Below are 8075 nucleotides of genomic sequence, written 5' to 3' on the forward strand. Positions count from 1 at the left end.
CCTCCACGTGGAGAGGAGCCAGATGAGGTGGTTCGGGCATCTGGTCAGGATGCCACCCGAACGCCTCCCTAGGGAGGTGTTTAGGGCATGTCCGAACGGTAGGAAGCCACGGGGAAGACCCAGGACACGTTGGGAAGACTATGTCTCCCGGCTGGCCTGGGAACGCCTCAGGATCCCCCGGGAGGAGCTGGACGAAGTGGCTGGGGAGAGGGAAGTCTGGGCTTCCCTGCTTAAGCTGCTGCCCCCGCGACCCGACCTCGGATAAGCGGAAGAAGATGGATGGATGGATGGATGTATATAACTAATACATTATTAATATACTACATGAATATATATAATTAATACATTATTAATATACTACATAAATATATATAAATAATATATTATTAATATACTACATGAATATATATAAATAATACATCATTAATATACTACATGAATATATATAATTAATACATTATTAATATACTACATGAATATATATAAGTGGCTGGGGAGAGGGAAGTCTGGGCTTCCCTGCTTAGGCTGCTGCCCCCGCGACCCGACCTCGGATAAGCGGAAGAAGATGGATGGATGGATGGAATATATATAAATAATACATTATTAATATACAACATAAATGTATATAACTAATACATTATTAATATACTACATGAATATATATAAATAATACAATATTAATATACTACATGTATATAAATAATACATTAATATACTACATGAATATGAATATACATACAACAATGCAATAGATGTCATATATCACATACAACAATGTAATAGATGTCATATATCACATACAACAATGTAATAGATGTCATATATCACATACAACAACGTAATAGATGTCATATATCACATACAACAACGTAATAGATGTCATATATCACATACAACAACGTAATAGATGTCATATATCACATACAACAATGTAATAGATGTCATATATCACATACAACAATGTAATAGATGTCATATATCACATACAACAATGTAATAGGTGTCATATATCACATACAACAATGTAATAGATGTCATATATCACATACAACAATGTAATAGATGTCATATATCACATACAACAACGTAATAGATGTCATATATCACATACAACAACGTAATAGATGTCATATATCACATACAACAACGTAATAGATGTCATATATCACATACAACAATGTAATAGATGTCATATATCACATACAACAATGTAATAGCTGTCATATATCACATACAACAATGTAATAGATGTCATATATCACATACAACAATGTAATAGATGTCATATATCACATACAACAACGTAATAGATGTCAAAAATCACATACAACGATGTAATAGATGTCATATATCACATACAACAACGTAATAGATGTCATATATCACATACAACAATGTAATAGATGTCATATATCACATACAACAATGTAATAGATGTCATATATCACATACAACAACGTAATAGATGTCATATATCACATACAACAACGTAATAGATGTCATATATCACATACATTGCTTTTTCTACTTTTTATTGCCTCACTTTTGAACGCATGTGTGTGTTTGTCTTGAGGGAAGAAAGGAAACACGTTTCAACATCTTTTCTTTTCTTTTCTCATGACGAGCATCAGCAGGATTTTCTCCAGAGATGTTGAAAACATCATGAATCAATAAATCAGGAGGATTATTGATACATCTTTAATAACATTTGTTGTGTCTTCTGGAACATTCTTGTCATCTTTCTCTGCAAGGAAAGTCCAAATAAAAACATTTAATGGAAATGTAAATATTTGTTCATGAAGCAACAACACAAAATAGAATAGTTTTCATTTTGGTTTTAGTTCACTGCATTGTTGATTCTATTGTGTTTTTTATATATTTATTTAAAAATCACATCATAGATCTCTGCATTGAACTATTGACAACAATTATTTTTTACTTGAAGAAAATGTTTTTTTATCCTACAAATATTTTTTTTTAATTGAATAAAATATAATTTTACTTGCAAATATTTTTTTGACTTTCAGAAAATGTGTTTTTTCACTTAAAAATCGATTTTTGAATTGAATAAAACAGTTACATTTTTTATTAGCAAATATTTGTTTTTTTTAACTTGCAAATCGTTTTTTTGAATTGAATAAAATAGTTTTGTTTTTTACTTACTTACAAATTATTTTTTGTTTAAATTGTATCAAATATTGCTTTATTTGCAAATATTTTTTAAGTACATTTGACATATTTTTTTTACCTGAATAATTTTTTTTTTTTTTAATTGAATGAATGAGATTTTTTTACTTGCAAATATTGTTTTTACTTGCAGAAAGTGTTTTTTTCCTTACAAATCGATGTTTACTTTTTTTTACTTGTTAATTGTTTTTACTTGTGAATCTTATTTTTAATTGAAGGAAATTGTTTTTTTCATTTGTTAAAGTTATTTTTTTTAAATAAAGACAATTGCTTTTTTTTTTTTTTACCTGTGAATCACTTTTATACTGAAGGAAATTGTTTACTTCCCTGTGAATTGTTTTTTTAACTGATGAATGAAGTTTTTTATTTGCAAATGTTTTTAATTGAATATTGAATTTTTTTTACTTGCAAATAATTTTTTCAAAGAATAAAATAGATTTTTTTTATACTTGCAAATCGTTATGTTCATTAAATAAAATTGTTTTATACTTGCAAATGTTTTTGTTAATTGAAGAAATGTGTTGGGGGGGGGGGGGGGGGGTGAATAAAAACGTTTGTTTTGGCCGTAAATTGACTTTCTAAGTTGAGACCACTTTGTTTGATTACAGAGACTGTAGGCAAATATTTTTGACCAAGGTGTTTATTTACTTGCAAATTGTTTATTTTTAATTGAAGAAAAACATTTTTTTTTACTTCTGAATCTATTCTTGATTAAAGAAAACGTATTTTATGTTTGCAAATCTTTTTTGAATTAAATAAAATTGTTTTTCATTTGCAAATTTTCTTTAATTGAAAAAAATGTTTTTTTTACTTGCACATCATTTTGTCAATTGAAAAAACAATGTTTTTTAATTGAATATATATTTTTTTTACATTGCAAATCATTATTTTAATAGAATAAAATAGATTGTTGTATACTTGCAAATCGTTATGTTCATTGAATAAAATTGTTTTTCACATTCAAATTGTTTTCTTTAATTAAAGAAATTGTTTTCTTTTACTTGCAAATCATTTTTCCAATTGAAAATAGTTATTTTAATAGTTATGTTGATTGGATAAAATCGTTCTTTTACTTGCAAAATGTTTTTCTTTTCTTTTAGAAAATGTTTTTTATTTATTGAAATTTTGTTTTAATTGTTTCTTTGTTTTTACTTGCAACTCATTATTTTAATAGAACACTTTTTTTTTGTTTTACTTACGAATTTATTCTTAATTAAAGAAAACATATTTTATAATTGAGGATCATTTTTTTATTAAATTAAATAGTTTTTCACTTGCAAATTGTTATCTTTAATTAAAGAAAATGGTTTTTTTTTACTTGCAAATTATTTTGTCAATTGAAAAAGTTTTTTTTAATAGTTATGTTCATTGGATAAAATTGTTCTTTACTTGCAAATTGTTTTTCTTTCCTTTTAGAAAAATGTTTTTATTTGTTGAAAAAAAATTTTAATTGAATTTTTTTTTTACTTGCAAATCATTATTTTAGTAGAATACTTTTTTTTTTTTTTACATACAAATTTATTCTTAATTAAAGAAAAAAAATTGTATAATTGCCAAAAAAATGTTTAATTAAATAAAATAGTTTTTCACTTGCAAATTGTTTTCTTTAATTAAAGAAAATGTTTTTTTTTACTTGCAAATCATTTCTCCAATTGAAAAAAAATATTTTTATAGTTATGTTGATTGGGTGAAATCGTTCTTTTACTTGCAAATTGTTTTTCTTTCCTTTTAGAAAATGTTTTTTATTTGTTGAAAAAGTTTTTTTAATTGATTTTTTTTTTTTACTTGCAAGTCATTATTTTAATAGAATACTTTTTTTTTTACTTACGAATTTATTCTGAATTAAAGAAAACATATTTTATAAATGCGAATCATTTTTTTAATTAAACAAAATAGTTTTTCACTTGCAAATGTTTTTCTTTAATTGAAGAAAATGTTTTTTTTACTCGCAAATCATTTTGTCAATTGAAAAACAGTTTTTTTTATAGTTATGCTAATTGGATAAAATAGTTATTTTATTTGCTAATTGTTTTTTTTTTCCTTTTAGAAAATTTTAGTTATTTGCAAATGTTTTTTAATTGAATATATATTTTGTTTTACTTTGCCAATCATTATTTTAATAGAACAAAATAGATTGTTTTTATGTACTTGCGAATCGTTATGTTCATTGAATAAAATTTTTTTATACTTGCATATGTTTTTTTTAATTGAAGAAATGTGTTGGGGATGAATAAAAACGTTTGTTTTGGCCGTAAATTGACTTTCTAAGTTGAGACCACTTTGTTTGATTGCAGAGACTGTAGGCAAATATTTTTGACCAAGGTGTTTATTTACTTGCAAATTGTTTATTTTTAATTGAAGAAAAACTTTTTTTTTACTTTATTCTTAATTAAAGAAAACTTATTTTTTATTTGAAAATCTTTTTTGAATTAAATAAAATTGTTTTTCACTTGCAAATTGTTTTATTTAATTGAAGAAAATGTTTTTTTTACTTGCAAATCATTTTGTCAATTGAAAAAACAATTTTGTATAGTTGTGTTGATTGGATAAAATTGTTATTTTACTTGCAAATAGTTTTTTTTTCCTTTTAGAAAATGTTTTTTATTTGCAAATGTTTTTTAATTGAATTTTTTATTTTTTTTTTTACATTGCAAATCATTATTTTAATAGAATAAAATAGATTTTTTTTATACTTGTGAATCGTTATATTCATTGGATAAAATTGTTTTTCACATGCAAATTGTTTTCTTTAATTAAAGAAAATGTTTTTTTTACTTGCAAATCATTTTTCCAATTGAAAAAAATATTTGTATAATTATGTTGATTGGATAAAATCGTTCTTTTACTTGCAAATTGTTTTTCTTTCCTTTTAGAAAATGTTTTTTATTAGTTGAAAATGTTTGTTAATTGATTTTTTTTTTTTTACTTGCAAATCATTATTTTAATAGAATACTTTTTTTTTTTGACTTACGAATTTATTCTTAAAGAAAACATATTTTATAATTGCGAATAATTTTTTTATTAAATAAAATTGTTTTTCACTTGCAAATTGTTTTCTTTAATTGAAGAAAATGGTTTTATTTTACTTGCAAAATCATTTTGTCAATTGAAAATAATTTTTTTATAATTATGTTAATTGGATAACATTTTTCTTTTACTTGCTAATTGTTTTTCTTTCCTTTTAGAAAATGTTTTTTATTTGTTGAAAAAGGTTTTTTAATTTTTTAATTTTTTTTTACTTGCAAGTCATTATTTTAATAGAATACTTTTTTTTTTTACTTAAGAATTTATTCTGAATTAAAGAAAACATATTTTATAATCGGGAATCATTTTTTTAATTAAATAAAATAGTTTTTCACTTGCAAATTTTTTTCTTTAATTGAAGAAAACGTTTTTTTTACTCGCAAATCATTTTGTCAATTGAAAAACTTTTTTTTTATAGTTATGTTAATTGAATAAAATTGTTCTTTTATTTGCTAATTGTTTTTTTTTCCTTTTAGAAAATGTTTGTTATTTGCAAATGTTTTTTAATTGAATATTTTTTTTTTTTTACTTTGCCAATCATTATTTTAATAGAACAAAATAGATTTTTTTTATATACTTGCGAATCGTTATGTTCATTGAATAAACATTTTTTATACTTGCATATGTTTTTTTTAATTGAAGAAATGTGTTGGGGGTGAATAAAAACGTTTGTTTTGGCCGTAAATTGACTTTCTAAGTTGAGACCACTTTGTTTGATTACAGAGACTGTAGGCAAATATTTTTGACCAAGGTGTTTATTTACTTGCAAATTGTTTATTTTTAATTGAAGAAAAACTTTTTTTTTACTTTATTCTTAATTAAAGAAAACTTATTTTATATTTGAAAATCTTTTTTGAATTAAATAAAATTGTTTTTCACTTGCAAATTGTTTTCTTTAATTGAAGAAAATGTTTTTTTTACTTGCAAATCATTTTGTCAATTGAAAAAACAATTTTGTATAGTTGTGTTGATTGGATAAAATTGTTATTTTATTTGCAAATAGTTGTTTTTTTCCTTTTAGAAAATGTTTTTTATTTGCAAATGTTTTTTAATTGAATATTTTTTATTTTTTTACATTGCAAATCATTATTTTAATAGAATAAAATAGATTTTTTTTATACTTGTGAATCGTTATATTCATTGGATAAAATTGTTTTTCACATGCAAATTGTTTTCTTTAATTAAAGAAAATGTTTTTTTTACTTGCAAATCATTTTTCCAATTGAAAAAAATATTTGTATAATTATGTTGATTGGATAAAATCGTTCTTTTACTTGCAAATTGTTTTTCTTTCCTTTTAGAAAATGTTTTTTTTTTGTTGAAAATGTTTGTTAATTGATTTTTTTTTTTACTTGCAAATCATTATTTTAATAGAATACTTTTTTTTTACTTATGAATTTATTCTTAAAGAAAACATATTTTATAATTGCGAATAATTTTTTTTATTAAATAAAATTGTTTTTCACTTGCAAATTGTTTTCTTTAATTGAAGAAAATGGTTTTATTTTACTTGCAAATCATTTTGTCAATTGAAAATCATTTTTTTATAATTATGTTAATTGGATAACATTTTTCTTTTACCTGCTAATTGTTTTTCTTTCCTTTTAGAAAATGTTTTTTATTTGTTGAAATAGGTTTTTTAATTTTTTTATTTTTTTTTACTTGCAAGTCATTATTTTAATAGAATACTTTTTTTTTTACTTACGAATTTATTCTGAATTAAAGAAAACATATTTTATAATTGCGAATCATTTTTTTAATTAAATAAAATAGTTTTTCACTTGCAAATGTTTTTCTTTAGTTGAAGAAAACTTTTTTTTACTCGCAAATCCTTTTGTCAATTGAAAAACATTTTTTTATAGTTATGTTAATTGGATAAAATTGTTCTTTTATTTGCTAATTGTTTTTTTTTCCTTTTAGAAAATGTTTTTTATTTGTTGAAAATGTTTTTTAATTATTTTTTTTGTTTTTTTACTTGCAAAACATTATTTTAATAGGATTTTTTTTTTACTTACGAATGTATTCTTAATTAAAGAAAACATATTTTATAATTGCGAGAAAAACTAATTTAAATGAAAGAAAATAGTTTTTCACTTGCAAATTGTTTTCTTTAATTGAAGAAAATGTTTTTTTTACTCGCAAATCATTTTGTCAATTGAAAAAAAAAAATGTTTATAGTTAAAATTGTTCTTTTACTTGCTAATTAGTTTTTTTCCCTTTTTAGAAAATGTTTTTTATTTGCAAATGTTTTTTTAATTGAATGATTTTTTTTTTTTACTATGCAAATCATTATTTTTAATAGAATGACAGATTTTTTTTTTATACTTGCGAATCGTTATGTTCATTGAATAAAATTGTTTTATACTTGCAAATGTTTTTTTTAATTGAAGAAATGTGTTGTGGGTGAGTAAAAACGTTTGTTTTGGCCGTAAATTGACTTTCCACTTTGTTTGATTACAGAGACTGTAGGCAAATATTTTTGGCAAAGACGGAATGAATACTGAAAGCGAGGTCCCGCAGTACGTGGTCTTGTCGGCTCACATGCTTTTTACTGGTCTCCAGCGTAGTCCCAGGTGGTGTTGTGCTGGACTGCCAGAAGACTGGTCGCTGGCAGCGTCACGGAGATGGCTTGGCGGTAGACGGTGTACTAGAAGACAAGGGCAGGACTTGTATGAGTACACCTCTCTCTAAGGGATGCCAGGCGGTCCGAGCACACCTCTGGTAACTGCACCCTCACGTCCACGCTGTCTGCCGAGGAGACGACGATGGAAGCGGACACTTCCTGCATGGGTTCTTCTGGTGCTCCTGGTTGAAGCCCAGGAGCAGAGCCATGCCTGGGATGTAGGTCTCCACACTGCCCAGGT

General features: G+C 24.4%; 1 long non-coding RNA gene across 1 annotated transcript in view; it reads right to left on the minus strand.

The window, feature by feature from the left end:
- Positions 1-1492: 1492 nt before the first annotated feature.
- LOC133634984 (uncharacterized) overlaps positions 1493-8075 on the minus strand; it is a 6637-nt gene continuing 54 nt past the window's right edge. The window contains exons 1-3 of the long non-coding RNA XR_009822002.1: positions 7928-8075; positions 7753-7858; positions 1493-1744 (exon numbers count right to left, since the gene is read on the minus strand). The exon at positions 7928-8075 is cut by the window's right edge and continues 54 nt beyond it. This is a non-coding gene — a long non-coding RNA (uncharacterized LOC133634984). The remainder of the gene's footprint in view (positions 1745-7752; positions 7859-7927) is intronic.

The sequence above is a fragment of the Entelurus aequoreus genome, linkage group LG19 (genome assembly GCF_033978785.1).
Source record: "Entelurus aequoreus isolate RoL-2023_Sb linkage group LG19, RoL_Eaeq_v1.1, whole genome shotgun sequence".
Classification (NCBI taxonomy): domain Eukaryota; kingdom Metazoa; phylum Chordata; class Actinopteri; order Syngnathiformes; family Syngnathidae; genus Entelurus; species Entelurus aequoreus.